The 19,060-nt window shown below is 42.4% G+C and overlaps 1 protein-coding gene across 4 annotated transcripts in view; it reads left to right on the plus strand.

Moving 5' to 3' along the window:
* Nucleotides 1-3,407: 3,407 nt before the first annotated feature.
* Nucleotides 3,408-19,060, plus strand: part of PTPN13 (protein tyrosine phosphatase non-receptor type 13) — a 375,298-nt gene continuing 359,645 nt past the window's right edge. For all 4 annotated transcript variants that reach the window (XM_089670565.1, XM_089670567.1, XM_089670566.1 and 1 more), the window contains exon 1: nucleotides 3,408-3,755. The gene's annotated coding sequence lies outside the window, so the exon portion shown is untranslated. The remainder of the gene's footprint in view (nucleotides 3,756-19,060) is intronic.

Below are 19,060 nucleotides of genomic sequence, written 5' to 3' on the forward strand. Positions count from 1 at the left end.
TAAACAAATGTAGCACTACCCCCTTAGGAGTCGCTGCGTTTTGGGTCCCCTTATAGTCCTACACAGCCTGGCAATGCACATTTTCTTCAGATCTTGCACACAGGAGACAGTAAACAGTCATTGAGCTTGTTTTTTTTAGGTTTTATTAAGGGATATTAAACTTGGATAGGGTTGAGGGGTGTATGGAATGCCCAATGGAACTGCAACTGAGAACAACTCCTTAGCACCAGTGTCCACAGACAAAAACAAATCCTTTTTTTGGAGAGCTTTCCAGCCCTCCTGGTGTACCACCTCAGACCCCAGATGAAATCTCTTCACCCAGCAGTCTGAGGGAATCCCTGGGCAACGGGACCCAGAAACTGCCACTTTAAATCAACAGTCCCAGATGGGGCTAGTCAGGTTTCCCATCAGAATACCCTCTCCCTTATCTGGCCTATGGGGATTGAGATTACTCACTCACTCAGTCCTGTCCTGCAAGCTTATGGGTTGGTGGTTGACTTCAGGCCTTATGCTGGGCTGGCTCCTTCCCTGCTTCCCAGGCTGTCCTCTCTCAGAGGATGGTTGAGGCTGAGAGATCCTCCTTTCAAGCTCCTGCCTGCAAGTAAGCCCCTCTGTTGGGTCCCCTCCCAGGGTCAAAACTCCAGTCTTCACTCCATCTTCCACCCAACAATACTCCCTCTTGCTGATCAGGCTTTCTCGCATTTAAGGGCTGTCCTGAAAGCCTCCTACTTGGGTATTGGTCAAGATCCCCTTAGGTATGAAGATCAGCCCCACCCACTGCCATCTAGAAACTTCTTAAGCTTCTAGAGCAGGGGAAGGTATCAGGGAACTGACCTGCAGAGCCCTCAGCCCTAACTTAAAGTGAACCTGGCTGACTCGTCCCATGCTGACACACCAGACTGCTATCCAGCCTCTAGCTGAAAACCTACCTAGCTCCACCTAGCTAACTTGAGGGACGCTACACAAATAAAACATGATAAACTGCATGCATCATACAAGATCTGGTGCAGTTTGTTTGCAATTTGCAAACAAGATCTCCCTGGGAGGCACTTATGAAGTAGCTTGTGTGGCCATGATCAGGGACACTGATTAATGAACCTTTAATAATTTTTTTCAATGCAAAAAATAATTTTATTACTTTTTTTCTTTGTCATGATTTTTTTTAAACTCGTGATCAGAGCAGTAAAATGCTACCATAGTAACATTGTACTACTCTGGAGAAGTAGTCAGGATTTGTATTTTTTTTTTACACATTATGATTGCTTATAGCAGTAAATTACACTGCTATAAGCAAGCATTTTACTGAATGAAATCAATTCATTTAGTTTGTTTTGTTGTGTCATGCGAACTGCTGTTATTGGTCACAGCGATCACATGGTACACTGATCTGCCATTGGCTGTGTCTGCAGTGTGGCCCCATGGCTGAGCGTGAGGCTTGTCCACACTGAACGTGGAAAGTCTCGCCCACCCATTAAATTGCTATAGGCCGGGTGGGAAGTGGTTACAGTGGTAGTAAACTAAATTTTTATATTTTTACCTACAGGTAAGCTTCTAATAAAGTGTACCTGTAGGTAAAATGAATATCTCCTAAACATGCACCATTTAGGAGATATTCTAGTGAGGAGCAGCCGGTGACATCACTGGTGCATACGCTCTAAAGGAACGGCATACTCGTGCTGCTCCTTCAGAGCTGTGTGCTACGGCCGTAGCTTCCACACGCATGCGCAGGAGTGACATCGCAATTTCAGCCATTCAAGTGACCACACCCTGGGTGAAGATGGGAGCCTCTGCAACAGTGACAGCATGCCGCTGGAGGGCTTTGTTCTCAGGTAAGTCTTTCATAATGTGCTAGTATGTGATGCATACTAGCACATTATGACATTATGTTGCAGGGGGAAATCTTTTTTTTTTAATCTTACTACCGCTTTAACATTGTTTTATGAGGTATTTGGTGTCTGAGGTAAATAACTAATAAGGTGATAGTGAGTTGACATTTTCAGCATCTCATCTAATTGTAAAAAATGTGTCACATGACCATTGTCCGAGCTTCCACTCGGCAAACTAGGCAGCTGCCTAGGGCACACTGCCACCTAGGGGTGCTTGGGAGCAGCACTTTCTCTGTGTGGGAAGCCACCACATCATGAATGATCCTTCAGCTGAGGGGAGGGGTGGCAGAGGGGAGGAAGAAAGGACAGAGGAAAATGACAGGTGTCTGGGGCCAGTGTAGCTGCTGAGCTCTTTCCAGTGTTCCTCTCAGAGTCAGTCCCTTACTAAAAGTCGGCTTACGGCTGCTGATCATTGTGGTGTTCCAGCCCATCTCTTCCCATTTATCAGCAGAGGCAGAGGCAGAGCCGCACCTGTGGAGGAAGGTAATGTCTGACTCTGATGTCTCGTGTCTGTTGGAGTGTGACCTGGCCAGCCATCACATGTGCAATGTGTCAGTGAATGATGACATCATCACAATCACACAGCCTGCTCTTCTACTGCCTGCTGAGCCTGCTGATCTGTGTCAGTGTTGGTGGTGGTGTGTTGTGTAGAATCTGTCACTGTGTGGGATCCCTCAGTTCAGGTGTGTGGGCTGGGCTGCCTGCTGTCACAGCGTTTTACCTCCCCCCATTGTCTGTGGAGTTGCAGCCTGGGATCTGTCAGAGTGTGGATCCATCATCATCCTCCACTCACTGTAACTGTCACCCTGCCACTGCCAGCCACAGATACAGTCCATCCGTGACACTGATTTTACTTTAATATTGGTGCTGGTGGCATCTTATGGCATTTATTTTTGTAAACAAAAAGAAATTTAGCAGTTTCATGTTTTGTTGATTGAATATTTTCTACTGTTTTTAAATTTCTTTACCCTGCATGACTCAATTATATGGCCGTCCAGGTGTTGAGCAACTGCAAGTCCCCTAAGGCCAGGGACAGACTGACAACTCTTGGGGCCCCCCGGGCAATAGGGGATCATTGGGCCCCTGTGTCCTTGCCCAAACTCAAAAAAGCCTATGAAAAAGATCCTAGTGGCATCTCATGGGGCCCCCTACTGACCCCGGGCAGTGCCCGAGCTTAAAATTGTCAGTCCGCCCCTGCCTAAGGCCTTGCAAGACTCTGACAGCCACGGGCAAGACTTCCACAGGCAGAGGCATGATGGGACTTGTAGTACTTCAACAGCTGGAAGGCCATAGTTTGGAGACCCCTGCGTGAATTGAGCCAGCTATCTCCCTCCCTCTGCATTGATGACAGCAGAGGAGAGCGCTGTACATGGTGCAGGCCCAGTGTGTGGCCAGTAGGTGTCAGCAGTGAACCTGTGCAGAGTGCGGTAGGAGGCGGGGCGAGGCGAGTCACTGAGGCAGAGTGTGGCTGTGTGATTGGCAGGCAGTGCGTCCCTGTTACAATGGTTACAGAACCAGCCCCGTACTGGAACACACGCAGCAACGCAACAAAGAGGGAACTGCACAGGGACATGGAAAGTGTGAGGGAAGCGCTCGGCTAGAAGCTCCTCCGTCCTCCTCCGTGTGAGCAGAGAGCCTTCCTACTTAGTTGTGTCTTCCTAAAACTTGGAGCTCGGTGTGCCCCTGGCATGTGCCCCGTCTACACGGACTGAGACTGTGCCTGGAGGCCGCCGGCCGTCCTAGAAGAAGATGCTGAAGGTGGTGCCCGACTGCAGCCTGTATTATCCTGTTACTGATCCACACAACTTGTAGAGGGCGGTGTGAGCCGAGGAATATTAGCACAGGGTACAGGAGTCACCCCAGGGCGAGGTAAGTCCTGTCTGAGGGGTATGGGGGGAGCGAGGGAGGGAGGGGAGAACTTTACCTCAGCCTGCCACAACAATCCCTACTCTTGGCACTACACAGACCTGTTGCTGCTCAGCTGTGCCTTTATGTCTGTTGTCACATGCAATGCCAGTGTCTAATACTTCTATGTCCCTAATGGTTTACAGTCCTATCATATACTAGATCGGAGCTCCCAGCACTAATGGTGGCCATACATGCTTCAATAAATGAGCCATTTTGTTTCTGATCAATCGCTGCCAATAGGAATAATCGATCTATCGTTGACAACCCATTGGATCAATAAGCCATACACAGAGAAGTGGATTTCTATCGTTAGGATACGGTTTCTTTTCTGCTCAATCTCTTCCAATAGGAATAATTGATCTATAGTTGACAACCTGTTGGATCGATATGCCACACACAGGGAAGTAGATTTCCATCGATAGGATACTGTTTCTTTTCTGATCAATCGCTGCCAATAGGAATAATCAATCTATAGTTGACAAACCCATTGGATCGATATGCCACACACAGGGAAGTGGATTTTCATTGATAGTTATGTACAGTTACTTTTCTGATCAATCTCTGCCAATAGGAATAATTGAATCCATTGGATCAATACGTCACACACAGGGAAGTGGATTTCCATCGATATTTATGTACTGTTTCTTTTCTGATCAATCTCTTCCAATAGGAATAATCGATCTATAGCTGACAACCCATTGGATGGGTACGCCACACACAGGGAACTGGATTTCCATTGATAGTTATGTACAGTTTTTTTTCTGATCAATCTCTGCCAATAGGAATAATTTGATCTATAGTTGACAACCCATTGGATCGATGCACCACACACAGGGAAGTGGATTTCCATCGGTAGTTATGTACGGTTTCTTTTCTGATCTATCTCTTTCAATAGGAATAATTCAATCTATAGTTGACAACCCATTGGATCGATATGCCACACACAGGGAAGTTGATTTACATCGATAGTTAGGATACTGTTTCTTTTCTGATCAATCTCTGCCAATAGGAATAATCAATCTATAGTTGACAACCGATTGGATTGATATGCCACACACAGGGAAGTGAATTTCCATCAATAGTTAGGATACGGTTGCAAGGTATTGATCCCATCTCTGCTTCCACCGTATAATCTCATAATATGAACCACTGAAATCTGATCGTATTCATGAACAAAGTATCTCAGCACTGCCGATCAATGCAATACAATCAATACTTCTCTACCCTGTCCTATCCACTCAGTTTGATCAAGTCCAATCCACTTGTACAGGCAGAAGGATTTGTACCTTAAAGTAATAGTAAATGTTCATCTTGTTGTTGTTTAAAATAATAAACGTCATACTTACCTGATATGTGCCCGATCCTCCTCTTCTTGGGTCTAGGTAAAAAAACCTTCTGCATTTACAACTTTAAAGTGTTACCAAACCCAGGACCCCGCATTCACTATATCTGGTCTCCCACAGCACACAGAACATGGAAATGCAATTTATTTTAGTAAATTTAAACCTGAAATATCTTTTCTCATCAGCAGTCTTGTCAGTTCTATCAGTGTACAGCAGAGCATATGTTAAAGCTTGTAGGAGGAGTTTTCTTTCTGCTCTAGGACGATGCAGAACTCCTGACCCTCTGTCTGGACAGTGCTGATTGACCCTGTGCTAAACGCATGCACTCTCCCAAGAAAAAAAAACCAAAAACAACCCTCTAGCAATACACACCAAACTGAGCATGCGCATAGTGTCTCCACACATTATGTCTTATCAGAGGATAAGAGGGGGACACTGGAAGAAGGGGAGGATCAGAGAAGTCAGGATTAAACAGCCTTTTTACAGAATGCAGAGGATTAACCCCTTAGGTTCCAGAGCAAGTATAACAAGCATGCTTTACTGCATATACAGACTGATTTTACTGTTGTGGGTTTAGTAACATAATGCATTCTCTGCAATAAAGCAGAACTAAAATCTCCATACTCCTGTAGGGGGATTGGCATCTTCTTCTGAGTGCCAGGCTTTGGGCCTCTTTATTGGCAGGAAGCGGATGACACCACATGAGCACAGAAGGCCATTATCTCCGCACTTGGAGACCTGTGCATGCGCAGCTCAGTTTACAGTGCCACAGGAGACAGCGAGCAGGCAGGTAGGGGCATTTTATTGCAGAAGAGACAGTGCATGTCTCATCTGCAATTAAAGCCTGCCTGCTTGCAGGTTTTACAGCACCACTTTACAGTAAAAAAAAAAACCTTCTGCATGCAGCTCCTCCCCCCCACCCCTCCACTTATACTTACCTGAGCTTAATCTCCATCCAGCGCTGTGCACAAGAGCAGTGGCTCTGTCCCTCCTCATTGGCTCAGACACAGCAGTGGGAGCCATTGGCTCCCGCTGCTGTCAGTTACAGCTAGTGAGGAGGGAGTGGGGGATGGGGCCGAGCCACACTCTATGTATTTATGGACACAGAGCCGGCTCAGGATCTCACACGCATGGGTGCCCCCATAGCCAGCAGCTTGCTGTGGTGGGCATTTGGTGGGTGGAGAAGCCAGGAGCACGGGCTGGGACCAGAGAAGAGGAGGATCAGGGCTGCTCTGTGCAAAACCATTACACAGAGCAGGTAAATATGACATGGTTGGTATTTAAAAAAAATGGGTTTACAATCACATAAAGTCTAAATCAGTCCCAAAAAATGTTTTTGCCTATTCTGTTGCTTGCAGATTTGATAGTTTTGAATGAATCACATATGATTGTATAATAAAAATCAAAGTGTTTATGTCAACCATAAGGCTGGGTGCAAAGTAGCACTGTGCTACAATGTTTAGCCATGCACAGAAAAAGTAGGACATGGCTGTATGCAGGGCCACTCAGATCTGCAGATTTTATGCATGTATGTCCAGAAACGCATAAGCACATACATTTGTAGTTATTCAATGCAAAGAAATGTACACATCTCTCACACTGATCCGGCACACTTTGGCCACAGCGCAGTGTACCTGCAGTTTTCGTTCTTTCCCATAGACTTCTATTATGCTCTGCGGTTTTGGTATATTTTCTGAAAATGCACCAAAACCACAGGACATAATAGGAGTCTACGAGAAAATGCAGCTAACCCAAACGAAAAACACTGTGCTGCAGCCAAAGTGCAGTGGGGGCAGTGTGGGAGCCCCCTTAATGTGCCGAAACAGGAGTACTTTAGATGCCTTTTTTTACACAGGATCTTCTGCTAGCTCTGACAGCAAGAACCTGGGTTCTGTGCAGAAACTACCTGTATGCCCAGGGGAAGGATCCCTGACAGCAATAACATATTCTTTTAACTTTTTTTGAAGTGTTGCAAAGTGGTACTTCAGTTCTCCACACAGCAGTGCATTGCGATGCCTTGTGACGCACTGCAATAAAATGATGCAAGCATTAGTGTGACTACACCTATTGAAAGCAAGGCTCTTTGCCTTGTCTTTGTGTTGTGTGTGCATTGGGCAATGCTGCCTAACACAGCTAAACAACTGAGGCATGATCCAGCCCTTAGGGCTCATTCACACTATCTCTGTTGAGCTGCATTGATCTGCATAGCGCAGTGCAAGGATACATAGGAAAAAATTGTTTTGTTTATGTCCTGTTCACACCACACTGCTACGCTGAGGTGGGTTTTTGGGCAACACTCTGTACCGCAGAGCAATGCGCTGCAATGCATAGTCTTCATTGGAGTGTCATTTTGTGACACTAAAGTGAACTTTAATAAAGTAAACAGTGTGGTGTGTTATAACCATCATCACAACACCCCTCACTACCTCTGCACAACAAACAGGCAGGTGTGAATGAGCCCTAACATTTTATAGACGTTTCAACCTCTTCCTGACTGCTTAACACATGTGACAGGAGAGAGAGTGTGCCTTAACACTGCCACCACAAATATGTGTCCACAGAGTTCTGAAATTTTATAATCTTAGCTCACTGTCACCGACAGTTCTCAGTCACAGCTTCTGATTGGGAGTCAGGAGGATGGGCTCCTGATCATGTGACTGCTATGAGAGCCAATCACAATGGTGATATGACTGGATAGCCACACCACCATTCCTTGCATTATAGCCCATTTAAAGGGATGTCGGGAGTCAGTGTGAAAGGCTTGACGTGAATAGTTTCATGTGTTGTTTTCAATTGTTTTTAAATAAACAGTGTATGTTAAAATTCACTTTACATAAAATTTTAAGTTCCATTTATTTTGCAGCCTGCCCCCGCCATGTAAAAAATGCTAAATGAAAGCAATGAAGGGATAAAGCATTGGAAGAAAAGTATAAAAAAAGACCCTCCTTAAACACCCATTTCTGGCATGGTTAACTAGGTGAGGGTGATATCGTCAGAATACAGGGATAGCTGAAGAGCCCAAATGCCAAGAGATGCGGTGCTTTGCTAAAGGCAAATAGATTGTGCCCTTTGTAAAGTGCAGGTGCACTCTGCAAGTGCAGTTGCTCCAGAACTTAGTAAATGAGCAAAATCTTTGCTGATTTCCATCTTCCAATCATGTGCCAGCAAAAATGCTGTTTTTTTATTTTCCTTGCATGCAATTGGGTATTCTTTGCAAAGCGAAGCTTTATTTCATTTACTAATTTCTGGAGCAACTGCACTTGCAAAGTGCACAGTCTGTTTGCCTTTAGTAAATCAACCCCAGAATGTGCTCCTGCGCAGTTTTTAAAAGTTTTTTGCAAGATTCATGATTCCAAACTTTCCCAGGATTCTACAGTAAGGCCCAGTAAATGTCACCAACACACAACAATTGATTGAGAGCCTGGGTCAGGAGCTGGCCATACACTATTAGATCAGGCTGACTGAAAAAAATTAACTGGTTCCCCTATCCACTTTATACAGTGCGAATGAACAGCGCCAGGCGTGCGGCTTTGGTAGGGCGTCATATGACGCTCACCCAGAACTGGACAACCGCGCTGTAGCCGGCATTCATATATAGTGGGGTTTTAAAATGGTTAAGTATATCTCACCCCTAGACAAAAATGACCAAAAAAAATTAACCAGTGAAGTGCAGGCATAGCCCCACTGCATGGGAAAATACATATTTTGCCATGAGTTCTTCTCTAAGATAATTTTTTGAGTGTTTTATGTTTTTATTGCTTTAAATTAGTTTTTTTTAAATGACTGGGTGGTGCTGCAAAATAAGCAGAGTTTGCATTTAAATGCAGGTCTGCTGGGTAAGAAAAGCGGCTGATTCGTGCCATGAGGATCCTTGTTCAGGTACTTCCTGTTTTGAGGGGACAACTCTCTCCTAAAGGGGTTCCAATGTTATCCTGTTATAGAAGCCCCTGTTTAAAACTACAAGTGGGCATGTTGATACACATTTATTTTTCATTGCAGGCATTTATATAGCAGTATCAAATTAGGCAGCGCTTTACACACAGTAATGTACATTCACATTAGTTCCTGCCTTCAAGCAGCTTGCAATCTAAAGTCCCTATTTTACATACATAAAAAGCTAGACAATCCATACAATTAATATCACTACATAGATGGTGTTAGATCTTAAGGAGATTGTATAATCATATTGCACAGTGCATGGTCATCGTTTTGAAGCTAGTCTACTGCAGTGATGTGTAGTTGTCAATCAAGCAAGTGCACATAGATAGGAAATAGCTGAAGGAAGCTTCAGGAGGTCAGCAGAGAAAAAAAAAGGATAAAGAAAGTGGAAAGAGTAGTTTATGGAAAAATATACGACAACTGTTTATGATACAAAGTCTTTTAGAAAACTAAATGTCATCAATTAGGGACTAGATCTACTTTGTGACACTTTCTGGATAAAGATTGCAACTTTAGTCTGAACTGCCACAAAATGCCCTTAAGACTCCATTCACACTTATGCGACTCACCATGTGACTTTGGGGTCCAAAGTTGTATGACAAGTCGCACCCCATGTTTCCCAATGCGTACCATTTAAATCTGTGCAACTTCAAGTCTCAGCGACTTGAAAGTAGTTCCTGCATTACTTTGGTACGACTTTTGATGCGACTTTAATCCAGTGAATGTAAAGGTGCATCAAAGTCACGCTGGAAATCAAACAACTTTGGAGATGTGCTAATGGGAATGGAGCCTGAGACTCTTGTACATGGCCGTACAGTCGAGTGTAAAATATGTTATGGCACCTGGGAGCTACAGCCACAATATCTCTTAGATTGTAAGCTCCCAGGATCAGGCCCTCCTAGCCCTCTTGTATTGAACTGTATTGTTGCTGTATTGTCTCCCGTTATATTGTAAAGCGCTGAGCAAACTGTTGGCACTATATAAATCCTGTATAATAATAATAATATATTTTAGCCCATTGGATTGCGTTACAGAAACCGTTGTGCGCACATAACTGACAGAAATGGCATGTACTCTCAAGTGTAGGATGTATTATTCAGAACGTAACATTTTACACTCCTGGGTGCCGCAACAACAGACAGATTTTACACTCTATGCCTATACTATACGCTTTACTTTACGGCTGTGTGCAAGAGGCCTAAATTAGGAACTATTCTAGAAAACAGCCTATTAACACTTTCATTGCAATTCAGCTCAGCAGATTGAAGACAGATGCTCAGTATTGGTAATTTAGCAGAGCTCTGAACCTTATGACAGTGGGCTGTGAAACCTGATTTGGTTTTCAGATCTGTGTATTCATTGGGAGGGGTTGCAGATTGTGGAGGCCAGATTCTGGATTCGGTTTTACTTCTACTTTGTTTTATTACTGTGGTTCCCAAACAACAGTCCCCTCCCATCACTCCTGGGCATTTAAGCCTCTGATTGTTTGTTTTGAAGGGTCTTTGCCTTTGGCTTCTAATGATGTTCACAACCCCCACAGATACACATCTAAATTGGGACACTTCAGGAAAACAATTCGCTATATTTGCATGTTAGTGTTTTGCTTGTGTATGTATGTGTATATATAAAAAAAATGTTTTAATACATTTATTTTTAATTTGCATGTTAATGATTTGTTTGTGTGTATTTTGTTTTCTTTATCCTGTATTTGTTAAATCTTAGAAAATGTCAGCACAACATTTTGAAGCTAGCCATACATGGATTGAAATTCGGCTAGTTCAGCAGAGACCAGCCGAATTTCAATCCATGTGTGGGCAGGCTGGTTGTACAGAAGTCGATCTACTGATTGACTTCTTTATAACCAGCCTTGTTGGGTTTTTCCCGAATATGCAGTGTGTCGGCTATGGCCAGCATTACTGATTAATGTGTTCTGACAGTGGAATGCTCCCCTCTGTCAGAACACAGAAGCTCAGTGGGAGTGATTTCCCCAATCCACCCCAAATGGTTGAACAAAAGAAAAATTATTAAGGTATAACTGAAAAGGGAAAACGTTATAAGGGGAAACATTTTTTTTTTTTTTAGTTTTGAATAGAGTGAAGAAGCATTAGAACACCTGTCAGCTTTTATTCCTGTCTAGGTCGCTATTATGGAGATTTCCTCTCTATTTGTCCTATTTACCATTATGTTTGAAAGTAAAAGAAAATCCTAAATTTTGGGTTGTCCCCAGGAAAGTAATAGAGGGGAAATTTTCCAATGGGGACACTAGTTCTGGAGACCTGGGGGTCCCCAATAAATTCCCTTAATTTGCAGAGATTTCCTCTCACTTCCTGTTTTGGCTATGGATTAGGAAGTGAAGGTAAATCTCTCCAATGAGACAAAGATGGCAATTAAAACCTGTCAGGGGTTATAACCCTCCCTTAACCACTTGGCGCCGGCCAAACACAAATGTGCGGCCTCCTGGTGTCTGGGCCTAGACATTTGCGTTCTATTAAAAAAAGACATGTGCTGAGATCGCACTCCCAGCACACATGTCCGGTACTCACGGAAAGGTCCTGATCTCCTCTTTCGATCTGTACCTTTCCCAATCATGTGACTGCCGTGACATCGTCATGGAGGTCACATGACTCTAAACCCCACCCCCCTGGCTTCTGAAACTTTTAAAGGGCCAGGAGGCGCCGGCGCCAAGGGGTTAAGAGGAACTTCACTCTCTCGATCAACATTGACTATTTTTAATACTTATGCTGCTAGCATTAGTAAATAGATAGAGAAGTATATCATATTTACTTGTTTTAAACTTTTTTTTCTACATTTCTTCAGTTACTTCTTGGTTTCTTGCCTAGGCAAATTATGTCCTATATCCCAGGTGTCTTCAGGAGGAGAGGAGGGGTTTTCTCACTTAAGCATACTCTCCTGCCTTCATGCCTGAGCTAAGGGCCGACAGATTGTCCTTGAATCATCTGCCCTTACTCAAGATGGCCACAGCCAGAAATGCTAGGGGGTGTTTTTCAAAGTGAAACATGGATGGATGGAGGGAGTTGCTTTGAATATTAAACATGAATTAAATAGTGTTTTCGGCTTGTGGTGATTAGATACAGAGTAGTTACGCTTTACTTTATCCAAAGTGGAAAAAAAAGTTTTGCCTATAGTTATACTTTAATGTATGGCCAGCTTAAAGTGGTAGTAAAGTCTCATTAAGCAAGGGTTCAAACTCTGCGGTGTGAGACACCGCATGTAATTCGCATATGAACTGCACCACATTCCTGTGCGAATTACATGCAAATGTCTGTGCAGTGCAATTTAAGCCGTACATTTTGTATGGCTCAGATCGCATTGCATCTGCACTAAAAAGGTGCAGGGCCCTTTTTTAAATCCACAACTGAATCGCATCACATGGGTGTTCTCACCCATGCAATGCTATTTCTGGCAATCTCATCATGTTTTGTGATCTGTTTCGGGGTATCATTAATTTATCATTGACACCTGCACCAGATCACATGAATGTGATTTACAGCATTTATATCGAATTTGGTTGAGAGACTGAAAAAACATGCCCTGTCTGCAGGTTTAAGACATAATATACTAGTATGCACCACATACTAGTACATTATGAGAGACTTATCTACAGACAGAGCCGTTGATCACTGGGCTGTCATGGCTCTCTCTCATCCATCTTAACATGCTCTTCCTTCCGCATCTTCGCCACTTGAATGGCCAGGCCGTCATGATGTCACTCTCGCACATACACACGGGAATCACTTCGCTGAGGCACGCGGAGCATACCATAAATGCGATTTGAGCTGCACATGTGCGGCTCAGATCGCATTACCCGCTGACAGGCAGGGGGTCATTTATGATAGAAGAGACCTGTCAGCATTTTTTAACAGAGCTTACTACCACTTTAAGAACTTATTTTTGTTCTGAAGTTATGGTAACCAGTTAATCCAAATGAAATTTGAGAATAAAAGTTGTCTTTTTGATATATTGTGACTTTTCTTGTGAAATACAGAAGTAGTGGTCACCATACACATTACAATCAACTTTAGATTTACCAAAATGATGCAATATGAGGATAAACTATCCAAATAATATATCTAGTCAGGCAACACTTGTACTACATAGCTGTTGTTAGATCTAAAGGTGGCCTTACATCATTAGGATTTGGCTTGAAAATGTTTGTTTTTAGAACACTCGTTTGATTTTCTAATGTTTGTGGGGTTGAATTGATGTACATTTTCAACCATAGTCATGAGAAAATTCAAAGGAGCAGAATGGAAATTTTTTTCAAATGAAATGCTAGCTGTAAATTTGTATATATTATTATTATATTATTATCATCATTATACAATATTTATATAGTAAAAAACAGAAGGATTAGGAGAGCCCTACTTGTGGAGCTTACAAAAGCTAAAAGGAAGGGGGAGGTTGTAAAACAAGTAATAGCTCTAGGGGATGATATGATGAAGGTGAGGCAGGTTTTTTTAGGTGGAGGAGGGGCAGGTCTCCCTGAATAAATGAGCTTTCAGGGATCGCCAAAAGGCAGACAATTTAGGGGGATAACCAAAAAGATTGGAGTAGGGAGTTCCACAAAGTAGGAGAGATCCTGGAGGCCAGCATGTAAGAAGGTAATGAGGGAGCTAGAGAGCAGGAGGCTTGAGGAGAGTGGAGTGAATGATTAAAGCTCCATGCACAATGGGCATTTTAATAACGCTGGTAACTTTAGCATAAAGTCACGTTAAAAACGTGCGTTTTTCAGTTTTTAGCGTTTTTGTATTAGCGTTTAGCAAACAAAATCCAAGAAAGCTAGTTTGCTGCCATTTGCCACATTTTTCAGCATTAGAGCGATTTTACAGCTAAAAAAACCCTAGAAACCCACCAGTTCTGTTTTTTTTTCCAGCCAAAAAACGCCCCTGCCAAAAAATGTTGATTACAGTCTATGTGTGCATGGACACATAGGATAACATGCTGGGGAGTTTACTGGCTGTAGAAAAAACGTCAAAAGCCAAAAACAGCAGCTGTAAAATCATCCAGTGTGCATGAGGACTTAGGCAATATGTTAAGATGAGGTTGGTGATGTAGCTGAGGGGCAGTGTTATGGATGGCTTTGTGTGATGCTGTTACTACTTTGAACTCTATACGTTGGGCTAGTGGAAGCTAGTGAAAGTATTGACAGAGAGGGGCAGCAGCTACAGATCGGTTAGTGAGGTGGATGAGTCTAACAGCTGGGTGGTGGGTAGCCTGTGTAGAGGTAGGCCAGTGAGAAGGAAGTTGCAGTAATTAAGACGGGAGATAATCGGGGAGCGAAACAGTTGTTTTGTGGTGTCCTTAGTTAAGGAGGGGCGAATTCTGGAAATGTTATAGAGGTTAAGGTGGCAAGATTTAGCCAATGATTGGATGTGGGGTCTGAAGTAGACTCTAGGATTACCCTAGCACCCTGGATTGCATGCAGAGATCAGTAGTTATGCCATTTATCTCAATTGTAAAGTCAAGAGGGTAGGAGGAAATACGAAGTTCAGTTGTAGACAGAGTGAGTTTGAGGAAGTGTTGTGACATCCATACTGACATACTGCCCAGATTATTAATAATACGTTGAAAGATCAAGTGGGTGAGCTGAGGAGTAGAGAGTTAGATGGAAAACGTTGGAGGATATCAGCTGGTCCAGGGAAGAGGTGTAGAGAGAGAGAATAGAAGGGGCCCAATTACAGATCCAAAGTACCCCAACAGAAAAAAGGAAGTGGAACAGAGGAGATAGAGTTGTAGGTGCGACAAGATAGGTAGGAGAACCATGAAAGAGCAGAGTTGTGGAGGCCAAGGGAGTGGAGTTTAAAGAAAATGAGTGGGTGGTTGACTGGATATTGAAATGGAACATTTTAACCACTTGCTTCCCAAGCCTATTCTGACACGTCTAACATAAATGTAAAAATAATTGTTTCCGTTTTTTGCTATAAAATTACTTAGAACCCCCAAACATTATATAGACAGAGGCCCTAGTAAATATAATGGTGGGTGTTGCAATTTGTTTATGTAATACGGTAATTGAACAGTGGTTTTCAAACACAAATTTTGTTGGAGAAAATACACAAATTTTAATGCACAAAAACACAATATAATACCTTATTATTTGGTAAAATACAAAAGATGATACGCAGCATAAATAGATATCTAACATGTCATGCTTTAAAATTACACATGCTCGTAGAATGCCAACAAACTACAGTACTTAAAAATTTCAATTGTTGACACTTTAAAAGACTTTATCTTCAGTTTAATTTAGAATTACACAGGAGACCTGGTGCTAGAATTATTGCTCTCACTGTAAAGTTTGCGGCAATACCTCACATGTGTGGTGTGAACACTGTTAACATTTGCGTACACTTTTATGCACAAGCGTGGGGGGAGCGCTTTAAAGAGGAGCTCCAGTCATATTTGTGTTTATTAAAAGTCTGCAGCTACAAAAACCATAGCTGCTGACTTTTAATAAACACACATTCACCTGGCCCAGGATCCAGCCGTCCCTTCACTCTCTGGCATCTCAACTGTGTGCATCTGGCTGTGACAGCTTGCGGCTTCACAGCCGGTTGCCCACTGCGCATGTGCGAGGCACACTGTGTCTCCTGAATGGTCCAGCGGTCTTCTGTGAAGTGTCCCAGAAGATTGCGGGGGGGGGCGAACTTCTGGCGCAGTTCACCACAGTGAACTGAGCTGGAAGTGGGAGCAGGTACCTGTCAAAACGAGGTACCCGCTCCTCCTCAAATGTGGCAAGGAAGAAGGGGAAGAGTACTTAAAGCGTAACTTCCCCTTTTGGGTGGAGCTCTACTTTAAATTGGTATATTTATTTTATTTTTGTTTTATTTTTACACTGTCTTTTTTTTAATCATCTTTATTGCTATCATAAGGGATGAACAACATCCCTTGTGATAGCATGGGCAGTGATAGGTACTCTTTACTGAGATCTCTCCTCTGCCTTAAAAAGCATCAGATCAAACCAAGATCAGTTTGATCTGATGTTTTCACAGGGAGGTAACTGTCTGTTTACATTAGACCAAAACTGGAAATTAAAAAATACTTGTCACTTCTGGTTTCTTAGACCATAGAGATGATTGGAGACGTCCTGATCCTTGGTCATCTCTATGGTCAGCTGGCCCGCTGGCTTCAGTCCTGGGCTCCCCGATGAGACAGAAGAACACCAAAAAATTGGTCGAAGGCAGTAGGAGCGTGGGTCCCCTTACGCTGCCTATACAGGCAAATTAGCAATTAGCAGCTAATTAGCCACTCAGTTGCTTTTACTTTATTTACCATCGCTGGCTGAATAAATACTGGAGTAATAGCTGCAGTTGCATGGTCCTATTATAACCATTCAAACTCAAGGACGTACAGCGATATCCTTGGATGGCAAGTGGTTAATACTCTTGGATTCCATTCAAGTAGCAGGGCGGGATGAAATTTTAGAGGTTGCGGACAGAAATTTTCATTAACTCATTTATGGCAAGAAAGAATATTCTTACAAATGAATTTTTAAGAATTTCTATACAAATGAAAATATTGAGCATGTAGGACTATTCAAAGCACAGCACACCTGCAGTGTGAAGTGTTTTATAGGATTTAACAGGATTTACTTTTTATGCATTTTTCTTCTTTTTAATTCCCAAAAGCATGTCAAAAACTGATTGGCGTGAAAGAGCCATAAGGATGGTCTGACATCCAGTTTCAGGCTTCACATGTTGCATTTCTCATTTTTTGAAACTCGGGATGCTACTGTTAGTGATCATGTTCTGCTTAGTCTACTTATAGTTTTGGCAAAATAAAGTAGAGGCCAGGATTCTGGGCTGGAATGCAGAGCAAAGGTTGCATGCACGGTGACATTTGACTCTACACTAGTTTGCATTTTGTGTGCTTTGGGTCAGTTTCTGTTTTGCAGCACCTGAGAAGAAACAGAAGTGTGTGTACTAGCCTAAGCAAGTTGAATGCAATGGATTGCACTATGCCTCCTTTTATATTATGGTTTCTCTTTATACTGGTTAAACATGGCCAGTTACAAACACAGTCCGAATGCCAATGTGTATTCACCTTATAAAATAATAAACTTTTACTCATGTGAAGTTGAGCTGAACAAGAGAAATCCATAGATTCCCCCATCCACACTAAACAGTAAAACAGTAAACACTAAACAAACCTCCCACTATCAGCTGTTGTATTCTGACAGCCAGCATCTGTGGCTTTCAGAATTCCCAAACAGTAACTGCATCTGATTGGCTGATTAGCTGGTAAGATTTCACAATCAAAGCTTACCTGTGGCTCCAACTTCAGATGGTTCAGAGGAATTGACCGAAGTTCAAGCCGTGTATGGCCAGCTTTATTTTATATATTTGATATCTGCTTTCCTTCATCTGTTTTTAGTGTAGCGTGGATTGTATTTTGCGCCATTTTTGGTTGGTGCATCCCTGGTTATCAGAAAATGATTGCTTTACTAGCTTACAGTAGCTTACTTAGGCTAAGTTTACACTTGCTATGGAGGGCAATAAAAAGCTGTCTTAAGCTGCAAAAACAGCCAGATGGGGTTGTATTTTTGCTGCTGAGCACGACCCATTTAAGTGAATGGGGCAGCACCACAACATGTGCTTGTGGTGTGGTGGTGCAGGCTTTTAGGGGTTAAAACAGGCAGTAAGCAGGAGCCATATCGCCTCACAACTGCATGTCACACACTCTGAAAAGAGATCCACCGCAAATCGTGCTTCCGTGAACGAAGCCTTAGAGGCATTTATCAAACAACATAGCAGCAAAATTGCACACAAACAATCTGATTCTTAGATGGTTCATCTTATAGACTTTTTTTAGTACATAAAACCCACAGTATATATAGAAAAGAACATGGTTTACTTGTGCAGTCTATTGTACACCAAGTTTTGTCACCATCTGTTGCACTGAGATAGGGCTTCAATTTGTGTAATTTGATGAACGCATACAAAATGTAGTGTACAGTAGTTGTGCTATCTTTTTTTTACATTATCACTTTCTAAACAGGAATGACTAGATTTTAGTGCCTCAGTTTCTAGGTTTTAACATATCCTGAATGGCACTGTCACCTATTCATTGCTAATGGGGTAGGTGCTGTTTTTAATTGTGACACAGGAAGATCCTTAGGAATCATACAATTAAATTGACTTGCTAGAAACTTGCACCTGCCTAAACGCCTCCTCCCTTTTTCTTGTCTAGCCTAGATATGGGGAATGTTCTTGTGACTCATTCAATCAAAACTATGGAGTATTGGCCTTCTTTTTTTATAATCTCATTGTGTGTGTATATATATTTATATTTTAGGGTGTATAAATTGAAGATTAGAGAGAGGTGATGTCACACAAACTCCATCTTGTTATTACAGATTTTTCTTTTGTATTGCTTTTGTAGTGGTTAAGTGATTAGTCACTTTAAGCTGAAGGCACAAAAATGCTGGTCTGATCATTTTCTGGTATTTTTGACCGATTAATTAACCACTTGCAGCCCAAACCTATTCTGACACTTCTCACATAAATGTAAAAATCAGATTTGTTTTTCTAGAAAATTATTTAGTACTCCCAAACATATGTATATATATATTTTCAGCAGAGGCCGTAGAGAATAAAATAATGGATGTTTCAGTTTTTTATATTACAGTGTTTGTGCAGCAGTTTTTCAAACGCAGTATTTTTGGAAATAATACACTTTGATTGCTAATGCACAGAAACACAATACAATACCCAGTTGTTTAGTAAAATATAAAAGATGATGTCACGCCAAGTAAATAGATACCTAACATGTGACCCTTTAAAGTTGCACACGCTTGTGGAATGGTGACAAACTACGGTACTTAAAAGTCTCCATAGGTGTCACTTTAAAAGCCTTTACAGGTTATCAGTTTAGAGTTACACAGGTCTGGTGCTAGAATTGTTGCTCTTGCTATAACGTTCGTGGCAATACCTCACAAACTCCATTTACATATGCATGCACAAC

Source organism: Staurois parvus, unplaced genomic scaffold, assembly GCF_062004578.1.
Source record: "Staurois parvus isolate SC_StPar_1 unplaced genomic scaffold, SC_StPar_1.0 ptg000091l, whole genome shotgun sequence".
NCBI classification, from domain to species: Eukaryota; Metazoa; Chordata; class Amphibia; order Anura; family Ranidae; genus Staurois; species Staurois parvus.